Source organism: Chaetura pelagica, unplaced genomic scaffold, assembly GCF_000747805.2.
Source record: "Chaetura pelagica isolate M959 unplaced genomic scaffold, ChaPel_1.0 scaffold356, whole genome shotgun sequence".
NCBI lineage: Eukaryota > Metazoa > Chordata > Aves > Apodiformes > Apodidae > Chaetura > Chaetura pelagica.
In genome coordinates, this window is record NW_009953964.1 from 650,713 (window position 1) to 669,761 (window position 19,049).

Consider the following 19,049-nt stretch of genomic DNA (forward strand, 5'->3'; position numbering starts at 1 on the left):
CACTCTGTCCACAGTTTGCTGCTTCATAAATCAGTGTCAGTATTTTAACCTGGGGGCTCATCAACCAGATGAGCTTATTGTCTCTTAGCGGGTGTCCCTAGTAAAGAAAAAGATGATGAACCAAAACCAGGAGTCCAACAAGTTGTGCTTTTTCCAGAAACAATAAGGCATGAAGATATTCTAGGGATTTAATGGCTTTGAGGTTTGTTTGCGTTTCTGGTTCACTCACCAAGCTTGCACAGTGGAACATGAGCAGAGCACTAAGCTTTGTGTAGCATCCCCAGATCTCAGGTTTCCTAAATCATAAATGTACTGATCTTGAGTTGGTATGTGCAGGCTTGTGTTAGCAAGAAGGTAGCAAATACAGACAAGAACTTGTTAACTCTTGGCCTGCAAGGCGTGTAAGGCTGGTATTGCTTTCTTCAAAATGAAGCCTGCCAGGGGAGACAGAACTAGATTGCCATTGGAATAAGTAAGCAGGGGGGTAGCTCGTGTTTGCTGCTGGGTGGGTAGAGGGTTCTCAGTAAAGACAAATGGGGAAGAAGAGAGTTTGTCCTTCCTGTGAAGGAAGGCTCCAGTGTCTGGAGCTCCTCTATGGACAGGGCAAAAGGCTCATTGAGCGTGTGTGCAGGTCTGGATCAAAGCAAGATCAGTCCTCTCTAAGTATTCCTAGGCATGGGAAAATGGAAAAGGTGATTTCAAATAGCTCTACACATTCTCCAAGAGTAAATTGCACTTGACCAACCTGACCAACATCTGTGCTGAAGTTACTGCATCTGTGGAGGAGCAGTGGACAGTAGACCTTGTCCACCTCAATTTTAGCAAGTTCTGCAGCTCACATGGCTGGGAGTGATATTATATGAGGAGACCAAAACAGACAGAAGCCCCAAAACAGAGAAACAAAATAAAAACAGAAGAAAGGAAAATAAAGCACACAAGAAAAGAAGAAAAAAAAAAGGTAAAAAATATATAACCTGTTAAAAAAAAACACAAACATAACAATAGTGGAGGCCATGGGCTTTTTTATTGCAGCACGAATATCTAATAGCAACTATTGGATATGGCAATGAAAATATTTTGTTGTCTAATCAATAATAAAAAATGCCTCTTGCTACAATTTGGCTTGCAAGCCTCTTAGACTGCCATTAGTAAATATTTAATGCTAAAGGAGTGTTATTTCTCTAAGTAGTGAATGTTTGTTTTCCCCTTCTTCCACTTATGGGAGTAGGTGAGCTGTATTGATCTCACACCAATTTTAAAGATAAAGACTCTTTTGGATTAAAAATCAATTTAGATTTTTTTGAGTATGTAAAAGTACATTGGGGAAAACTGGGGGAATGAAATACTGAGTGGCAATGGCAATCGTAAGAGAAATCCATGGACATTCTTACCTGGAACAGTCCTTATTTTATGGAAAATCATTATAATGTCTGTGTTTTTAGATATAAATTCATCCTGTAAATTGCTGTTTATTTTCTGGATAAGTCAGCATTTGATACTTAAATCTGAAAACTATATTTATTCTCCTTTGTGAAATGGACAGAAAAAACCATGGTGAATGAAGTCTTGGGTTTTGTATTTTTTTATTTATTAAATTTTTAGACCCAAGCCCTTTGTTTTGGCCATTTGAACCTGTACCTTCAGGGAAATATTTTTCTAAATACCCTCTTAGATTTTGTTGCCACAGCCAGATGAGTCTGGATACTTTAATGGATGCATGTATAGAACAAATACAGGCAATGGTAGTTAGTCAGTGAGAATATTGTTTTGTTTGAGTTTTTTTATTTATATAGTTTTCAAGTCCTCTCAAAGGATTTCTGGTGAGGGGGAAAAAGATGATCATTTTCAGATTTCATATGCAGAAGTTCTGGCAAATAAATTAACCTTTCAGACTTACACGAGGATATGCACTATAAAGTGGTTACAAATGAGTATGTTTGCTGCCTTAAATGCATTCAGAATGGGATCTCTGGGATGGCATTAATGGCAAGCAACATCTTTGCTCTTTAACTATTAAAATATTGAAATGCCAGAATATTCCCTTTGTGTTAATGGGCAGGTTGTGATTTATGGCACTGCTTTTTTTTGGTGGCTTACAAGCAGCAGAGCACACTTGGGTCCAGCAGCATGGCTGGCTTTCCAGTCCCAGTCTCAGGATCTGCCAGAGAAGAGGCAGCAGCTCCATTACTTTTGGACTGGCAGAGACTGGCTAAGGTCCCACTGCCAGCTTCCACAGGCCCTTTGAGGCAGCTCAGTTTTCTATAGCAGAGCCTCAAGCAGATTTCATCAGCTAGTTTGCTCTCCTTTTTCTAACACAAATCTAATTTTTAAGCATCTAACTATCATTCTGTGTGTCATGCCTTTTATATTTTCTGAATAATTTTCTCCTTGCGTTAACTTTCTGCATCTTACGCAGCTCCCTGTGATGGCAGAGCCTTCAGCAGTGTCTGGGAGAGACTTCAGGATTGTGCCACTGCAGTAGCCCATGGTCAAGTATCTGCCTGGATAACAGTGTGGGATTTGTGAACTGTTGGTAGCCTCTTCATATGCTTCTAGAGAAGGCATTTTTGCAGAGCTTTTTTTTCCTTTATATGAGGCTTGAAAGCTTATAGAGGATGGTAGATTAGTTGTGAACCATCCTATAAAAGCTGTCAATCTTGCTTTTTATACAGTATTAATCCTTTCAGTAATCAAATGCAAACACACTTGGATGGACAGAATTTTTTTAGATCAGTTGCTAATTTCATTGACAATAGAGTTACTGCGATAGGACTTAGTCCCTTCCAGCCCCTAATAGTCTGTGGTTCTATGATGTCCTAGCAAAAGACAGTCATTGCTAAGTCAGAAACCACAGTTTCATGAACAAATATGAAGTCTTTCAATATGAGTGTAGAGAGAGAGAAAAAAAAAATACATTTCCTCTTCCCTTTCCTGCTTCCAACAGGGCCTTTACTGTATTACAGGGATCAGTGATTCCCTGTGCATATGGCAACAAATCTGTTGAGCTGGTAATCCATGTTGAAGCAGTGGCAATTTCCAAAAGTTAGGTTTAGTGATTTATGAAGAAAAAAGCATTGCTTTCACCCTTTCTCTAGACACCTGCATCAAACTATCTGTACAAGAATGCTTCATTTCTTCCTCAACATTTTGAGCCTGTCTTCTTGCAGTGTGAGAGCAATACCTGTCTGACAACACCTGCACTGCGTGGAGCTGGGTGACATGCTCGTGGTTCAGGCAGCTGTTGCAGGGACAATGTGTCACTCACCCACAGCAGGCAAAGCTCAGGAATTGAGCTGGTTTTGCACCTTCTGCCCCAGGCTTTTTTCCTTCTGATTTCTGAGTAGGATGCTCAGTCTGTTGGTGAGGAAAGGCAAGCAGCCTCTTCTCTTCAAATGAGAGAAACAAGAACCCGTTCTTTATTTCCTTTTAAAGTCAGCCCTCCCAAATGGTTTGGTAACTCAAGCTGATAAACAGGTACCTAACGTTCATGTTTTCAGAGCTGTGAACACGTGTTGCTGGATCCCCTCACTGCTGTGTCTCAGCTAAAGTAGAGGTCTCTTCCAGCCACCAGGCTCTCACATGAGTTGGGTTTCCACAACAGTGTATCAGCCCCAGCATTTCCTGTGCAGCCCATTCTTGAGGTCTTCAGCTGGCAAATGCTATTTGTGTGGAATGTAGTTTAGTTTTGTTTCTGGAGCGTGTCTTTTAGAATAATAGAGAAACATTTTGTGAAGCATTTGAATCTGTATTATTAGCAGTATGTGGTGCCTCAGAATTGATGTGCTCTGAGGTGTGCTTTTTCTTTCTTTTGTAAGTACTTATTGCAGTCTTTTAATGGTAAGCCATAATGCTGAGCTGCAAGACATGGCCTGTACTCTGATAATCACATTAATGAGCCTCTAGAATTAAAGAATCCTATGGTTAACATCATATGTTTGTGTGCAGTTGAAACAGTCTTGTAGTTAGAATTTCAAGGTTGTAATTATTTCCAAGTAATAAATAGACAAATAGATCTGTGATACTGAAGCCAAAGTTCCTCATGTGATGACTCCCACAGTAAAGACTGACGTGACTGTGTTATCACAGTTTCATACCCTTGATTTCAGAAATAATCCCTGCTATCTTGCCAGGAATGCAGCCAGAAGACAGTGACTTTCCATTCCTGGCCATAGAAGGAAGGAAGACAGAGCAAAAGCCAACCAGGTCCTTACAAGTGTTGGGGGCAGCATCTCCTATGGCTCCCAGCCTGTTCTGCTGCTGGTGCTGGCTGTGTGACAAATATCAGCTCTGTGAGCTTGAGACACAGCTCTGCATCAGAGTAGAAAAGCATATTTATTGCTAAAAGCCATTTGGAGATCTTAATTCTAATCTCACAGAAGTAGTTTTCATAAAATTCTTGTTACTAAAATCAAACCATTATTTATGAATAAAGCTTTAATATGGAAGAAAAAAAATGGAGCTTTATAGACCTAATGGATGTAAGAAGTGTGAAAAGCTGGATGCCTACATGTGCCAAGGTTGAAAAATAATTTGGTGAATAAGATGGTATAAAATCAATAGTAAGACTTTTTCTGAGAAGTATTATAGTTTTTGCAGTTCTGTTGAATATTAGGTGACTATTGTTATATTTGATAAACAATACACAAAGCCAGGTCCCAGTTTGTGTGACTTTGGAAAGGATTTTCCTAGAACCAGGATTTCCCATCGGTTAAAGGATGGGATTGGAAGAATATCTAGGAGAAATGTTTGCTAAACATTACTGTACAGTTATTAGTACTTTAAAATATGATTTTAATGCATTATTGAAATTTATTTTCAATATCTTTTTTTCTCTCTGCATCATTCATATGATTTATCTAAAATATTGATTGCTTGGCTTGTTGTACTAATTTTTGGTGTTATTTTTCCTGTGTGGGATAAAGAGCACAAGTGACTTAATCCTGAAAGGCTTTAAGGAATGTTGGATCTGGCACCGAGAAAGAAAACAGTTGGTTTGCAGTGGGAATAGTATTGAAACCAAATACTTCTGATGCTTCCTAAAAGGAGAAAAATGAGCAATTGATGCTGATGACTTGCAGCTTTTATCACAAATAACTTATTAATAGTGTTTATGTATTTTGTCAGCCTTTTTAAAAATAGTTTTACACTATTGCTGGAATGACACATTGCCAGATCAGTTCACTTTTACACAGGGAAAACACAACTTGGCAGGTAATAAAAGTGCAGATAAAATTTGGCAGTACGTGGCCTTGTGATCATGAGTGTGTAAGTGGGCGTAACCACCCCAGCCTTTTGCAAACCTCCACCACTGCTTTGTGTGCTGGATTGAGAACTGCTGCTCTGCAGAGATAGTCATGCTTCCTTGTCCCTTGCAAACCCCAGGCACCCAAACACATGGGTTCTGTCAGAGAAAACATGGGGGTTTTTTAAGTCCCTCTGTGGAGAGAGACTTGAACATTGGGACTGAATGAATTTGTTACACTTTCATTTAACTTCCTATGAAGTGTAGTTGTTGCTTTATAGACCCCCTTCAGACAGCATCACAAGGCACATGAATTGAGTTTTCTAGAAAATTAGACTGGTTTGATCCCAAGCTTTTATACAGTTAAGGTAGGATTTGGTTTGACTTAAATGTATGTTTGACATTTGTGGTAAATCTAATTGATGATTACTGTTTTTATGTTAGATACTCCAACGTATTTTAGACTAAAATGTAAACTTAGTCTGTATACATCTTTTTCTAATCTCACTTTTGTACTCCTGCAGTATTATGAGGGTTATGATTAGGGCACTTCCTGAAACTGGAATGCTTAAAGTTTGAATGGGAAGAGGTGGATCCCTGCTGCTCTTGCATCATTGTTCAGGTTTCTGCACCACTGACTGCATAACCTATCGCATCTTTTTCTCCTGTAGTTGTATACGATGTTTGTATTCCTACTGGAGAAGGAATGAACATATTTTTTAAATACATGAAAAAAATTGATTAATGTTATTCTGGTTAAGTCTGAGACTGATGAAGTACTGGGTATGGACTGGTTGCAAACTTGATGCTAGTTTGTTCTAGGAATACTGAACTTATTTGCTCTTGTTATATCTGGCAAGATGCCTTAAGAAGTCTCTGGTGCTGCTCAATTTCAGTATCTTTGCAGTTCCTTTGATTGATTTGACAGAGCATTCACAGGCCTGCAGCCAGACCAAGTTATTTTCCCAGCAGCAAAACACAAGACTAGGAAAAAAGATGGAATCAGGTTTTCAGTTGCTTCCTTTTTTTTCTCTAGTCACTATATGTTGATGAGCAAATGAGTGTGCACTGTGTACACAATGGGGTTGTAAGTCACCACTGAATGTGAATCAAGCAAATGGTCTTTCTCAACATTTCTTTCTAAGAGTTACATCTTTGTTATGGTATGATGAAACGGTTTCAAGAGGGTTTGTAGAAAATACTGGATTATGGTTTGGTTATTCAATAATTTCTGTAGAAAATACATATGTTCTCATTATTTTTCAGTCTCCCTTCCCTAAAAGGTAGATAAGATTTCTGTCCCTTCCTTTGATGCAACTCATACAAATTAGAAAATGAAATTGTAAAAGGGAAGAGAAGAGGAATGAAAACTGAGTGGCACAAAGTTCTCAGGTACCTCATGACCCAGGTAATTTGGCAGATCTGTATTCTCCTGTGTACTTCACCATACTAAGATTTTGTAAATAGTGATTTGTCAGATCAGTTCCTGTTTGATTTGCACCTGACTCACTGGCTGAAAGGATGTTTACAAAGAAATGGTGTAAACTCCATTGCATGGATGGCTTGAGGAAAAACTAGTTACAGGGAAGAGTACACACCGGATTGATTTATGTAGGACAAGACATACTTCCAAAACTCACAATAGTCATTCATGGTAGGAAAATATTTGTGTGTTATTTCACTTTTCTATTGATTTTGGGCAGTGAAACTGAAGTAGTGTTGATTTGGAAGTGGAATAATTTGGCAATCCTGTGTTACAAAACCCACAGGAAGATGTCATTCAAATCAAATTATCAGCCAAAATCCAGCCAAGCTGGATTAGGTTGACTTAGGTCAACTTCACTGTGTAAAAAGGAAATTATTTTTTTTATTTTTTAGATATGGTGAAATGTGTTGAGTGAGCTTTTAAATAATTTTTTAATTGATATCATTTTTCTTTCCCAAGTAAATGTGAAATTCAACAAATACTTTTCTGTTAATTGTCATCTGAAGTGCCACTTGTTTTAAGTATCTGAAGTGCAGTCAAGCTGAATCTCCTTCACTTAAACCTGAAATCTGCTTTACTTGGCTGAACCCGGTGTAACCATAATTTTTGGTTTCTTCTTCCCAGAATCTTCCAAATCTTTCAACTTTTTCTCTGTTCTTGTGGTTCATGTTCTCCCTGGATGCTATTTTCAGAGACAGCTGAGGAATACAGATGGAATTAAAAGATAATGGTACTTGGCTACCAAATCATACAACATTCTTTGCCTGTCCTGTCATCATCTTCTGTTCACTGCATTTGATGTATTCTCCTCTGTGACATGCTGCCCTTCCTTCTGACTTGGTGAACCTGTCTTCTTTTAGCACCACTTTGAGTGGACCTCCCTCATCCCACTCACCTTTAAATATGGTGTGAAGACACTATTGAGAGCATCAGAGGCATGGCAAACACAGGGCCCTTTTGTATTGGAAGATCTTAGCTGTCCTGAGGTTTCATATAGTTGGTATGAACTCAGATTTGTACCACTGTATCTATGCTTACAGTCACAGTGAAGATACAATGTAGTAACTCTAGAATCCCAAGCAAGGAAGAATTGATTTTTGGATCATGTTTTTATCTGAGTCTCCTGTTGTTTGGTTAGCTCTGTTGGGGTTTTTTCCTCCCCTGTTGGGGAGAACTAAGGAGGGAAGCGAGTGTTGTGTCTGTTTAACTATAGATTACTTGGCTTGGCATAATTAACTTTCTCTATATGCTTTTTGCTATTACTTTATTGTAATGCAACAGCATCACAGCAATATCAAAGTGATCGTTCTGTCCAGCTCTGATGGAGTAGGGTAATGTAGGACAGTCATTGTTAATACTTTGCTAACTGAGCCTCTGGTGCAAAACATGTTTCAGAGCAGATAGACAAGGCTCAGATGCTTTTAAGAATTAATGACTGTTATGTAAACACATCAGTTCAGAGCAGTGGTTTGCAAAGCTTAACATTGTGTTTGTGCCTGTGGTGCTGGTAGGTGCTTGGAGATGCAGGTAAGCCCCCCAGCCCCTACCATACCCTGCCAGCCTCCAGCCCTTTTGCATCCCAGGCTCCTGGAGATGGCAGGTATCTTTATAGCTAACAACAATTCCATGAGAATTTCCTTCTATGAGTTTCACCATTTGAATTGATGTTAACTTTTACATGTAGATACATTTCAGCAAGAGGGTGTCACAGCTTCCCCAGGTCTGAAGAGCTGCCTCCGCTATTTTTGCTGTGGCTCCCTTTGGCTTATTTGATGTCAACAAGTTCCTTGGGTAAGAAGCAGTGAATGTTTGTACCCTACCAGTTCTTTGTCACCTATGAATTTATAAATCTCTATCGTATCTCCTCTCAGTTGCTTCTTCTCCATCTCAAATAATCATGGTTTACTTTGTCCTTCTAAAGTTCTTTTTGATAGGTGATATTTTCTCTGAATCTTCAGTGTGGTGTCTTTACTTTCTATACCACCCTCCAAGGTATTCTCACTGCCTCTTTTGACTCCTTTTCAAGAATTTCAGACACTCCTTTTCTCACTTTCCTGCAATTTCTTCTCTTGAAGTTAAAGAAAAAATCCACTAGGGTGGACACATGGATGGTGTGTTTGGGCACACTGTGGTCAGTACTGCAGAGCCAGTCTGATGCTGACGTTTACCCAGGTACCACATGCTGCTTAGGGCTAAGCGAGCTGTTGCTTTTCTGTTGTGGGTTTCCTGCCTAGCTGCTCAGAGAAGCTGCTGCTGATCATATCCTTGGATGCAGGCTTTGCAGTGTCTCCTGACATGACGTTATCTAGTTTCCATGGAGGTAATGAAAGGCTCCCGTTACTGTTGTGTTTTCATCCTTTGTAACATTTCTGCTTTCTTCCTGTATCTACTTACATGCTTCTATTTCTGTGCTCACTGTTGCTATACTGCTGGCACAGCAATGTCAGCTATTTAAAAAAAAATAATCCAGGAAAAAAAAACATGTATAACTTGAAGCTCTGGTGCAACCTCTGGTTGCATTTCAAGGAGCTTTTGAAAGATTTAAATTTAAGTAAGAGATGGTGCATGTTAAGTAATCCTAAATTGCAGGATACACTCAGACATTCTCTTTAACACAGGAAATAGCAGAATTATCTGATAACTCATGTCTAAATAGTGTTTGCTGCTGTGTCTCTTTCTACTGTTGTTGCATGTCTGTGTGTGCCAAGCTTTGGAAAGTGCTATCACTGCTGGTCAGTCAGCACTGCACAGGCAGGCAGTGCTGCCTGTGACAGGACCCACAGCGGTGCCATTGAGCACAGCGGGGCTCAGGGGAGTTTAACCTCCTTCCTTTTGAGTCTTGTGTTGGGAGCTGTGGGTGATGTGTTGGCTGATGTGGGTGTGCACCACTAAAATAAGGCACATTAGGGATCTACAAATAAACTGATAGAAGTGTCATGCAGGAAAAATGAGGATGAGGAGGGAGATGAATGGAGGAAGAAGAGAATGTCCCTGAATGTGGGGGCTTTATTTAACCTCTTGTTTGTGCTGGGAACACATGTGCTCTGGACAGAGTAGCTTGTGCTGCATAGGATGTTGTTTATTTGGCACGTTATTTAATAAAGTTGAAGTCTCCCCTACCCATTTGTGAAAATATTGTATATGCATAAAGCTGTGTTTTGATTTTGATTCCCCTTTGGCAACATGGCTTCTTGTGGAGCTCAACGTTACACTGCTCTATCCTCACTCATGAGGGAGGATGGAGGTTGATTCTGATCATCTTCTCAAGGGGTTGACACCTCCAATAGCAAATAGCCTGAGAACATGGAGATAGCAGAAAGATGGGCTTCAGAGCTGACCACAGTAAGGTCAGAGCTATATGGAATCACAGAATGGCTTGGGTTGGAAGGGACATTTAAGGTTATTAGTCCAACTTCCCTACAATAAGCAGACCTGATTGCTCAGAGCCTCTTCAAGCCTGACCTTGAATGTCTTCAAGGATGGGACCTCCACCACAAGAGCTTGTTTTTCCTAAGCAACAGGGAATCTACTTTGCAAATGCTACAGCTGCTGAAAAGAGGTTTGAGACTGGCTTGCTAGAATAGCAAAAATGTTTGGGCAGGAGGGACCCAGTCATGGGCAAGAGAAGAGGTGGTTTGACTTATGTTGCTCAGAGAAATATGTTGCCTTTGCTTCTGCTTTTCCTTGTTGTCCTGCTTAGAAGACAGGAGTGGTAATTTGTGTGCCTTGTTTTCTCTGCTGTTTGCAACCCTTTCTGAAGTAGGACACACTTCAAGAGGGGCAGACTGGAAAACAGAATCTGAACACAGGTTTTCTTCCATGGAGAGATGAAGGAATTGAAGAATGTAATTTGCAATTAAAACCAGAACAATTTTACACCTTCAGTTACTGATGAATGCAGCTTTGTATTTAATTTTGAAATCTGTCCATAAAAAGAAGGCAAAATCTAAAATTCTGTTTTCCCATAGAGTGTAAGTAGAACTGCTTTTACAGAGAGGCAGATGCTTGAGTCCCATGGGATGACCTGATCAGTACTGGCTGGTTCCTGTCCATACACCTGTATGTCTGTCTGTCTTGATGGTGTGAATGGGAGGGAGCAGTAGTCACAGATTACTTTGCTGAGTCATAAAAATATATATAATGAATCTCACATGCAAGATGAAATTCTGTAAGGCGAAAAAATTCAACACAAGCAAGCAAAGAAGCTGAGAGATGAAACTCATGCTGAAGATGCTTGTAAATCTCAATTTTATATGAAACTGTGGGGTTTGTATTACATTTGTTGAAGAAAGTGTTTTCCTTCACCCCACTAATATGCTAAGCTGTTCTCTAAATATAAAATGTATTTCTTTATAACATGTTGTCTCATGTTTTTTGTTTGTTCATGCTGTTTGATCTGTTGAGGTAAAAGCAAGATGGAAAAATGCAAAAGGTTTGGTACTTTAATGTCCTTGCTATTTAATGTGATTTGCCCTTTTTTTGCTTTTCTTAAGAAAAGCTATACTAGAAAAATACTAGTAACACAAATTTCCTGGAAGCTCCTCTGCCTCTTTTAGCTTTTTTATTCTCACTGCTGTTTTGAAAAGAATAATGTATGAATTATGTGTAAATACCAGCTTTTGTTCCAGCCATTTAGAGCTTTGTTTTTAAATTTTTCACATACATCTGCAATACTCCTTTCTTCTACTTCAATCTAACATCTTTTTCTGAAGGTATGTTAGTAAATTTGTAGAGAAGAGCTATTTCTAAGCAGCCAATATCTCCTTGTCTTTTAATGTCTTTAAGATGTGAGGGTGAATTGTTCATCAGGGCATTCAGAAGTTGCTTGGAAAGAAAGGTATTAGAGGAAGAGGAAAAGGAGAACTAAAAACTGTTGTGTTTTTTTTTCTTTAGCTGCTTATACTATTTCTTTGGAAATTTTTTGTTTTCTTTGTTATTTGAATGTCTAGCTGATCGAAGTGTGGAGAAATATTTAATTAGGGATAATGAAAGGACATTTTACATTGTAAATGAATGTGCCTTCAAGATACTTTCCCCTGTTTAAAACCCCACATTGTTGAGTTTTTAATTAAACGTCTGAAATGAGTAAATTAATTTCTTTATGAAAGATATATCAAAATATTAAGCTGAACACATCTCTGCATCCTTACTGTCTCATTTTAGCAGAGGTAGCATAATTGCTCTTCAGTTAATTTGTGCTTTTCTTTTAACTCCCTGGAGGCAAATTAAGGGACTTCTTTCTTACTGTTGAGATTATTCTGTTGTTCTGTAATTTCTGTAAGTCCAGTTCCCAGTCAAGCTCTGATCTTGCTCCAATACTCATAGGCCATTTGGCTCTCAAGTGGCCCTTTGGGGGGACCAATGCTAGCTCACCCCCAGTACTTTACACTTCTTTGAATGAAGAGCAGGACAGGCATCAAAGCACCAGCAGTGAGGAGCTGTGCAGTGGTTTCCATTTTGCCAACCGTTGAGATGATAAAAGCAATTATTGGCAAGGGCTGTGTCATTTGCTGTGCTGGCAGGCCAGCTGAAGCCAGATTTTCTATTACACAAATCTTTTCTGTTTTCTCCCACATATTTTTCTCTTTATTTGACATTGAACAGCAAATGGGAATTTGAGTTCCAGTGAATCTTGTATCACTGGGAAGAAATTTCAAAAGGATTTTTTTATAGTTGAAAGAGCATTCCACAGCATGTGAGCTGTGATTGTGCATATGTGCAAAAACCATTCACAGCCTTGGTCTTCATAGGTCTCTGGAGGAATATAATAAGCCTCAGCAAGCTCATTAGTTAATTCTCTCCATACAAGTATTTATTTTTCCCTGCCCCCTTTTCTTTCTTTTTCATTTGTAGGGATTGGTCTCAATAAAGCAGTTATGCAGGGTTTGGGTGGAATTTCTCTGAACTTGACTAAGAGGGAGAAAATGTGGAAAATGCTTTCTCCAAGCAAAATATGAACAAAATGTTGTGATTCATTAAACTCCTTCCTATTTGCCTGCAAGTGAGAACCTTACAGTTATTCAACTGAATACTGCGTGGCCCTGGGGGGGCAGAGCCAACAGCTGGCATTAGTCCAAAGAGCAAAATGCATGTTTTCAGGAAAATTAGGAAATTTTGCTCCAGGCACATCCCTACTTGGACAGTGAGTTTGTTATACTGGGGTTTTATACTGCTGTTTAATTTGGTTTCAAATAAGAAACGAAAGTTGCTTTTCAGTGTCACATAATATCTGGAGGGTGCTCCGTGGAGCAAACCATCTGCTTTAATGGTTTCGTATGCATTGAAGTTTCCTAATTGAAGTGTTTGGGTTATACTGAATGGTCCAAGGCCCATTTACTTCACCTAGTTTTGGAGAAAGTTTGTAACAACTTCGTAGTACTGTATCTTTGTTACTGCTTAAATAACATGTAAACAATGATGTTGTTTTCACATTGTTTAATATTAGTCTTTTCCCCGTTTGTATACTGGTGATTAGGAAATTCAAATCTTTACCAATTTTAAAAGAAAAAAAACAAGTTGAAGGTTGATCATAGAAGCCCGAGGACATGCAGCTGAGCTGCCTCCAGGAGAGGGCACTGGTGTCATACATAGCATTGATAGTAGGGTGGCCTTCCAGCATCAGCTGCCTGGAGAGGTATCAGGAGTTCTACTGTCTGTGTTGGCCTCAGTGTACAGAAGAGGAGACTTGTATGGTTTGTCCATCTGGTCCTGTTTGTGACAAGTGTGTGAAAACCAAAGCCCAGCAGGTCCTACCTTCCAACCCTTTGGAGGGTAAGATTTACCTGGCTACCTTGAAGTTGTTGTGCTGAGGCAAGCGTACGTTTTGTCTGCACTACATGAGCAACTTACTTTAATGCTAGTTAACATACTGGACCTGTGTTTGCATTTTCCTCTTTATTGTAACTTGTGTAAAAGTCCTCACTGACAGAACCCAATGCTTGAGGTGTTAGAGGAACTGTGGGGGTCCTGAGAGTTGGGAGTGCCTGACCAGGACACACACCTGGTCCACAGCCTGCTCTAATTCCCACAGTCTCTCTCTATGCATTTATTGCATGTATATTACTGTGCAGAGTGTGTTGTTTAAACTGTATTTATAGACAATATTTCCTTTTGAAATTAATGTCTATTTACAAATGCAAATCTTGTCTTATAAATGAATTTTTATTCACTTTTGGTATATTATGTTCAGATGCCCATGTAGTTGTGCAGGTCCTCTGGTTTCAAGCAGAACGTTCAGAGAGGAAAGCTGAGGGGCTGTCTGCCCTCTCCTGGCAAACAGGAAGGCTCATGTTGCCATGTCACTGCCAACCCAAACACCCTGGAAACTGCTCCTGCTCACTACCTCACTTTATCTGTCCAGATGGCAAATCCTGCTGTGCTGCAGCTAGTTTTCAAACCACACAGGATTTAATTGCTTGTGCTCAGTGCCATTCACAGTATTTAAGAGCTGAATATATGGAATACTTTACAAGACTTCACATCTTACTACCTCATTGTTTACACTGTCTGTGTTATCTATTAGACAAATACTGGAAATGACAAAATAGTTCCTTCCTTTTCCTTTACTTTCATTTAGTTGGGGTCACAACTGCTTGAATGCAACTGCAGACTAGACTGCAGTGGTAAGAGGAAACCTGGGGAATGTGACATGGGCGAGACCTAAGTGGTTAAAAACATGAACTCTGAGCTTAATACCTTTAAGTAGCCAAAATAAACAGGACTATAATAAACTTTTATGTTTTCAGTTTGTCCTGGTGTGGGGTCTTGGTGCAGTAGCTGGGGAGCCTTGCTGGGGCACCTTTTGACAGGTCTCCTGACTCTGGCTTCTTCACTGGGGCACTCTATACCATGACTTCTTGTTCTTCACCTTCTCACCACTGCACTTGCAGGTGAGGTGCCTCAGAGCAGGGCTGTGGCACTTCTTTCTCTAGAACCCTCCCAATATATTAGCCATAGTTTCCCTTCCTGAGCAGCTGCTGAAAGCCATTCTCTGTCTGTTAAAGAGAAGCACAGGATTGTGTTGGAATAAGAAAACAAAACCAAAAACATAGAAAAACAACCAACCAACCAAGATTGGCCTTATCTTTATCTAGGAAAAGGCAGTTTCTTGAGACTACACATTGTATTAGTTTTATATAAAGTTCTCAGCTGTTTCAGCAATTAAACTCACTGCCTACAGCTGAATGTGGTGAAGTCCAAAAGACACATGCAGAAAAACTCCTACAGATATCACCACATAGAGATTTTACATAAAACATTAGAAAACCAAAGTTACTGGCTGCCAAGAGGAAATGGAAAAAGAAGTGCTGATGCCACATGGATCAACTCTGCATTGTGGGAAAAATGTTGACTTAGCCCCAACTAGTGAGAAGAAAAAGCCATGAGTGCTCCAGGAGCTGCTGAGCTGAAGGATAGAGCACACAGCAAACCCTGGGGAGGGAGGCAGGGGAAATCTGAGTAGCACACAGGCTGGGAAAAGCTGAGCTGCTGGAGCTGGGCTCATGGCTAGTGGGTATGTGACAGTAATTTAAGCCCCCATGAGCTGACAAGTGACCTGAAGGAAAAACTTGGCCAACCTGTAGTTACACACATTAAGTAATGGAATTTCTGTTGTCTCTCTTCACTGGGAGATAGGTGATGAATGAATGTTGTTTGCCTTACACAGCCTCTTTAAGAAGAAAAAAAAAATGTGTTTTTCATCACTCCTGTTAGCACAGATGCTGTCAATGGAAGAATCTTTGAGGAGCATCCATAGTCAGGCCATTGGATCACTCGTCATCCCAGGCAGAAGGGAGTTCTTAGTTTATTTTAAGCTTTTGTTTTCCTAGACAAAAATAATTGTTCATCAAGTTGAGCTCAGAGTTTCAGAATGACTTGTCTTGAGTACATTACAGCACCCACATCCTATTGAATCACACTGTGTGTAGGCTTTTGGCAGGAGTGACTTCACATCTGTTTTACAATTTTTGAATCTCTCTTAATATAATAAAGATAATGTTTATGAGCCCTTAAAACTGTGGTGTGGGAAAGGGTCGGCTGACTGCTACAAAGCTGGTATGATGATGAAAAAGAAGTAACAAGAATAGGCGTAATCTATATTATAAAAACATATCTGACATGAAAACAATGGCTTCTTCTAATCCTTTAAGGCTCTGACTTTGGTTTGTCTTGTAGATGCTGCCTTCGATTTCATTTAACTTTGGCTTGGAAAGAGGAAGACTATATAAATACAATAAGTTGATCTTTGATGGGATAATTTGTGGTGCCAGCTGTAGCTGTAGGGCAGCTCCTCAGCACAGCAACTTTGCTTATGTAGCCATTAATCAAGTGGAGGAGATGAAGACCCTAAGCCAGGCATTCAGTGAGGAGCGAAGTGGTGATTGCTGAATAATTTCAATGCGGCTTTTGGGGTATAATCTCTATTATTTGTGGATGAAGTATTATGAGTTACCTGTGGCCATTGTGCTGAGGTGAATGAAGAGCATGGTAACTGTATAGTGCAAAACAGACAGGTGAGATGAGCATGCAACTAGACTTCGGTAAAATGTATGCTGAGTAGTTATTTACTTTAGTAAACAAAGAGATTTTTATTCAATAACTACTTCAGCAATCTTCCTTCTCCTTAAAAAAAAAACAAACAAGCAACAAACAAAAACCAAACATACTCTTCTCCTGTGTTACACTCCCAAGAAAGAATTGGGAAAGCTTAATTTATATTGATTGTATTCCATTTGGCAAGTGCTGCAGGGGATCAGCAATGTTTTCTTTCCAGCAGGAACAAAGTCAGTTACACCTGTACAAAAGGAAAGACTTCAGATTGAAATCCATGTTTGGCAAAACAAATGCTCTGTATTGTTAGGATATCTTTTCTAAAAGGAAGGAAATTGTGTGTTCCAATAATTTTACTGAATGTTTCTTTCCAATAGAACACACAATTCAAAACTGAAAATCCTTGGAAAAAAACGTTTTGTTATTTTTCCACAATCCTACTACTTAATACCAGAATCCATGTAGTTTTCAATAGCAATTGTACTGAGTATTGGCTTTAGCAGGCTTGCCTATGAAAAATTCATTGCCAGACCTTGTTTTGCAGTTTGGAACTGTTAGTCTCAGTCACTAGCAGTTATGAAGCTGCTGAAGCAACTAAAAGTTGGATCCCAGAGAGGGTTCAGTGACAGCTCTTTACCTTCCTGCATTTAGGAATCTCTAAAAAAATCTAAAATGTGTGGAATAATCTAATCAAACACTTTGTTGAAGATTTCAGTCTCCTACTTGTGTAAGCAGATTGGTGGATGTTTAAAATGGTTTTCCCCAAGAGAAGTGGAGTTGTTTTCACAAACACTTTTTATTCTTTTCTTGCATTTTTTATCTGTTTCATTGTCTGAAAAAGGTGTAACATCACTGCTGTGGTTTTAAGAAAAATGAGTCATGAAAGCTGTGGTTTGCTACAATGGATTTTTTCAGAAATATGTTTTTTAAATTACATGTTTTTTCCTAAGGAGAAGTAAAATGTGGTTCTGAATAAAAAAAAATAAAAATTATTGCATGGGCCATGGAAGTCATGTTGACACTGATTTTGGATTCTGTGGCATTGCTGTGTGGAACATTTTGCTCGACATTGGGCTGCCTCAGCTGTTTGCACAACCATCCAGTGTGCATGAAGGAATAGATCTGGCACAAAAAACCCCCAGAGTTTTCATTCTTTTCAAAACAAACTTGTGGAACCAGAGCTGAGCATGTTTGATATCAGGTGCTTTCTGCAAATGTAGTCCATGCCTACATGCTGTTTTCTTTCCTTTTTGAGAAGTTAAGATAGAGTACTGCAATTATTGCAATTCTGTAATTATTATAGAGTACTGTAATTATGATAGGCTACAAGGGGTCAGATTCTGTTATAAATGTAATGAAATTGGAAAACATTTTTGTTTATAGAGCGGTATCATGAGAGGGATTTTAGATGCATTTAAGGAAAGCAAACAAAAAGCCATCTCTGAGGTTAGTCTGTGGCTCAGGATCATCATTTTTCCTTGGGATTGCCCTAGTTGTTTGGTAAATGTAATGTTCTTTCATTTTATTGGCTCAATTGAAAAGTTGAAAAATGTGAATGTTGATGTTCTTGACATAATAAATTACATAACTCAAAGGCCAAGCCAAGCTTGGATAGCAGGTCTGCTCATGTAATTACCAATTGTTTTCTGTTGGACTTGGGAGCAGTTACTTGGGCAATTTACAGGTCAGTGTCAAGTGCTGTGTTCTGTCATCTGGCTTCTTTTGTGTGAGCATAAATGCCTCACTACTGTTTCAATGATTTTTGGAGCAAAATTATCTGTTTAAACTATTATTTCAAATGCATTTTCTTGATACAGCCACCGTGTAAACACCTGCATTATTTTTCTTCAGGTCCTAACAATGAGTTAGCCAGTCTGATGTTTGAATTGCAGAATAAGCAGAGCTAAATAATCACCAGCTTCTGAGTCTGATAGAAAAGACACCATCTGTGTGTTCCATGCAATACAGGGCATCTGTCAGGAGCAAGTTTGTTCCTTCCAGAGGGGCTCCAGTAGAGAGGGATCCATAGCTGTCAAGTGATAAATGTTACTAATTAACAGGGGCCCTCCAGCATTTGTAGTCACTGCTGATCAGATGGTATATTGCCTATTTTGTGTCATGGACCACCATGTGCTAGAACAAGGAGGTAAAACCAACAAGTGTAGAATTTTTTGCTTTCAGTGATGGCAGCAGCCTCACTAAATAAATATTGAAAGAAACCAGACACCAATACACTGTGTGGAGACCAAAAAGTAATGCTTTGTTGGTTCAATTCACTTAATAAATACTTTTTGGTCAGTTAAGAAAGGTAATTCCTTCATGTGTTGGTGATACAAGTTTCTCTGAATATCTGCATTTCAGTCACTGACCAGAAATTTCCATTGTTCATCAACATTACTCATTTTTAGCTTTGAAACATCAAACAGTTCCTTCAGAATGTGGCAAATAACGGTGATGGGAAGGGACTGAGTGTTCCCCTCAGGAGAGCAGAGCTCTGGGAGAGCAGAGCCCTGCCCTGGGCAGGGACATGGAGCAGGGCAGCAGAGCTGGCAGATGGGTGGGTGGTTCTTATTTGAAAGGACTGAACGCACGAGCTGGCTGCCTCAGTGTTCTCTTAACTTGTCATGGACACTTAGTCTCCTAGAGAGTTGGGTAAAGAGAAAGGCTATCCCAGCTTCCCTTGCAAGAGTCTCAGTAAGGAATGAATGATGGTACAATCAGATTACTTTTCTTGGATGAGCAAAAAAATAGATGGAAGATCAAATAATGCAT

At 39.4% G+C, this 19,049-nt stretch overlaps 1 protein-coding gene across 1 annotated transcript in view; it reads left to right on the top strand.

The window, feature by feature from the left end:
• The window catches only part of SLIT3 (slit homolog 3 (Drosophila)), a 485,523-nt gene that overhangs the window by 149,533 nt on the left and 316,941 nt on the right, over positions 1 to 19,049 (top strand). The window lies entirely within an intron of this gene.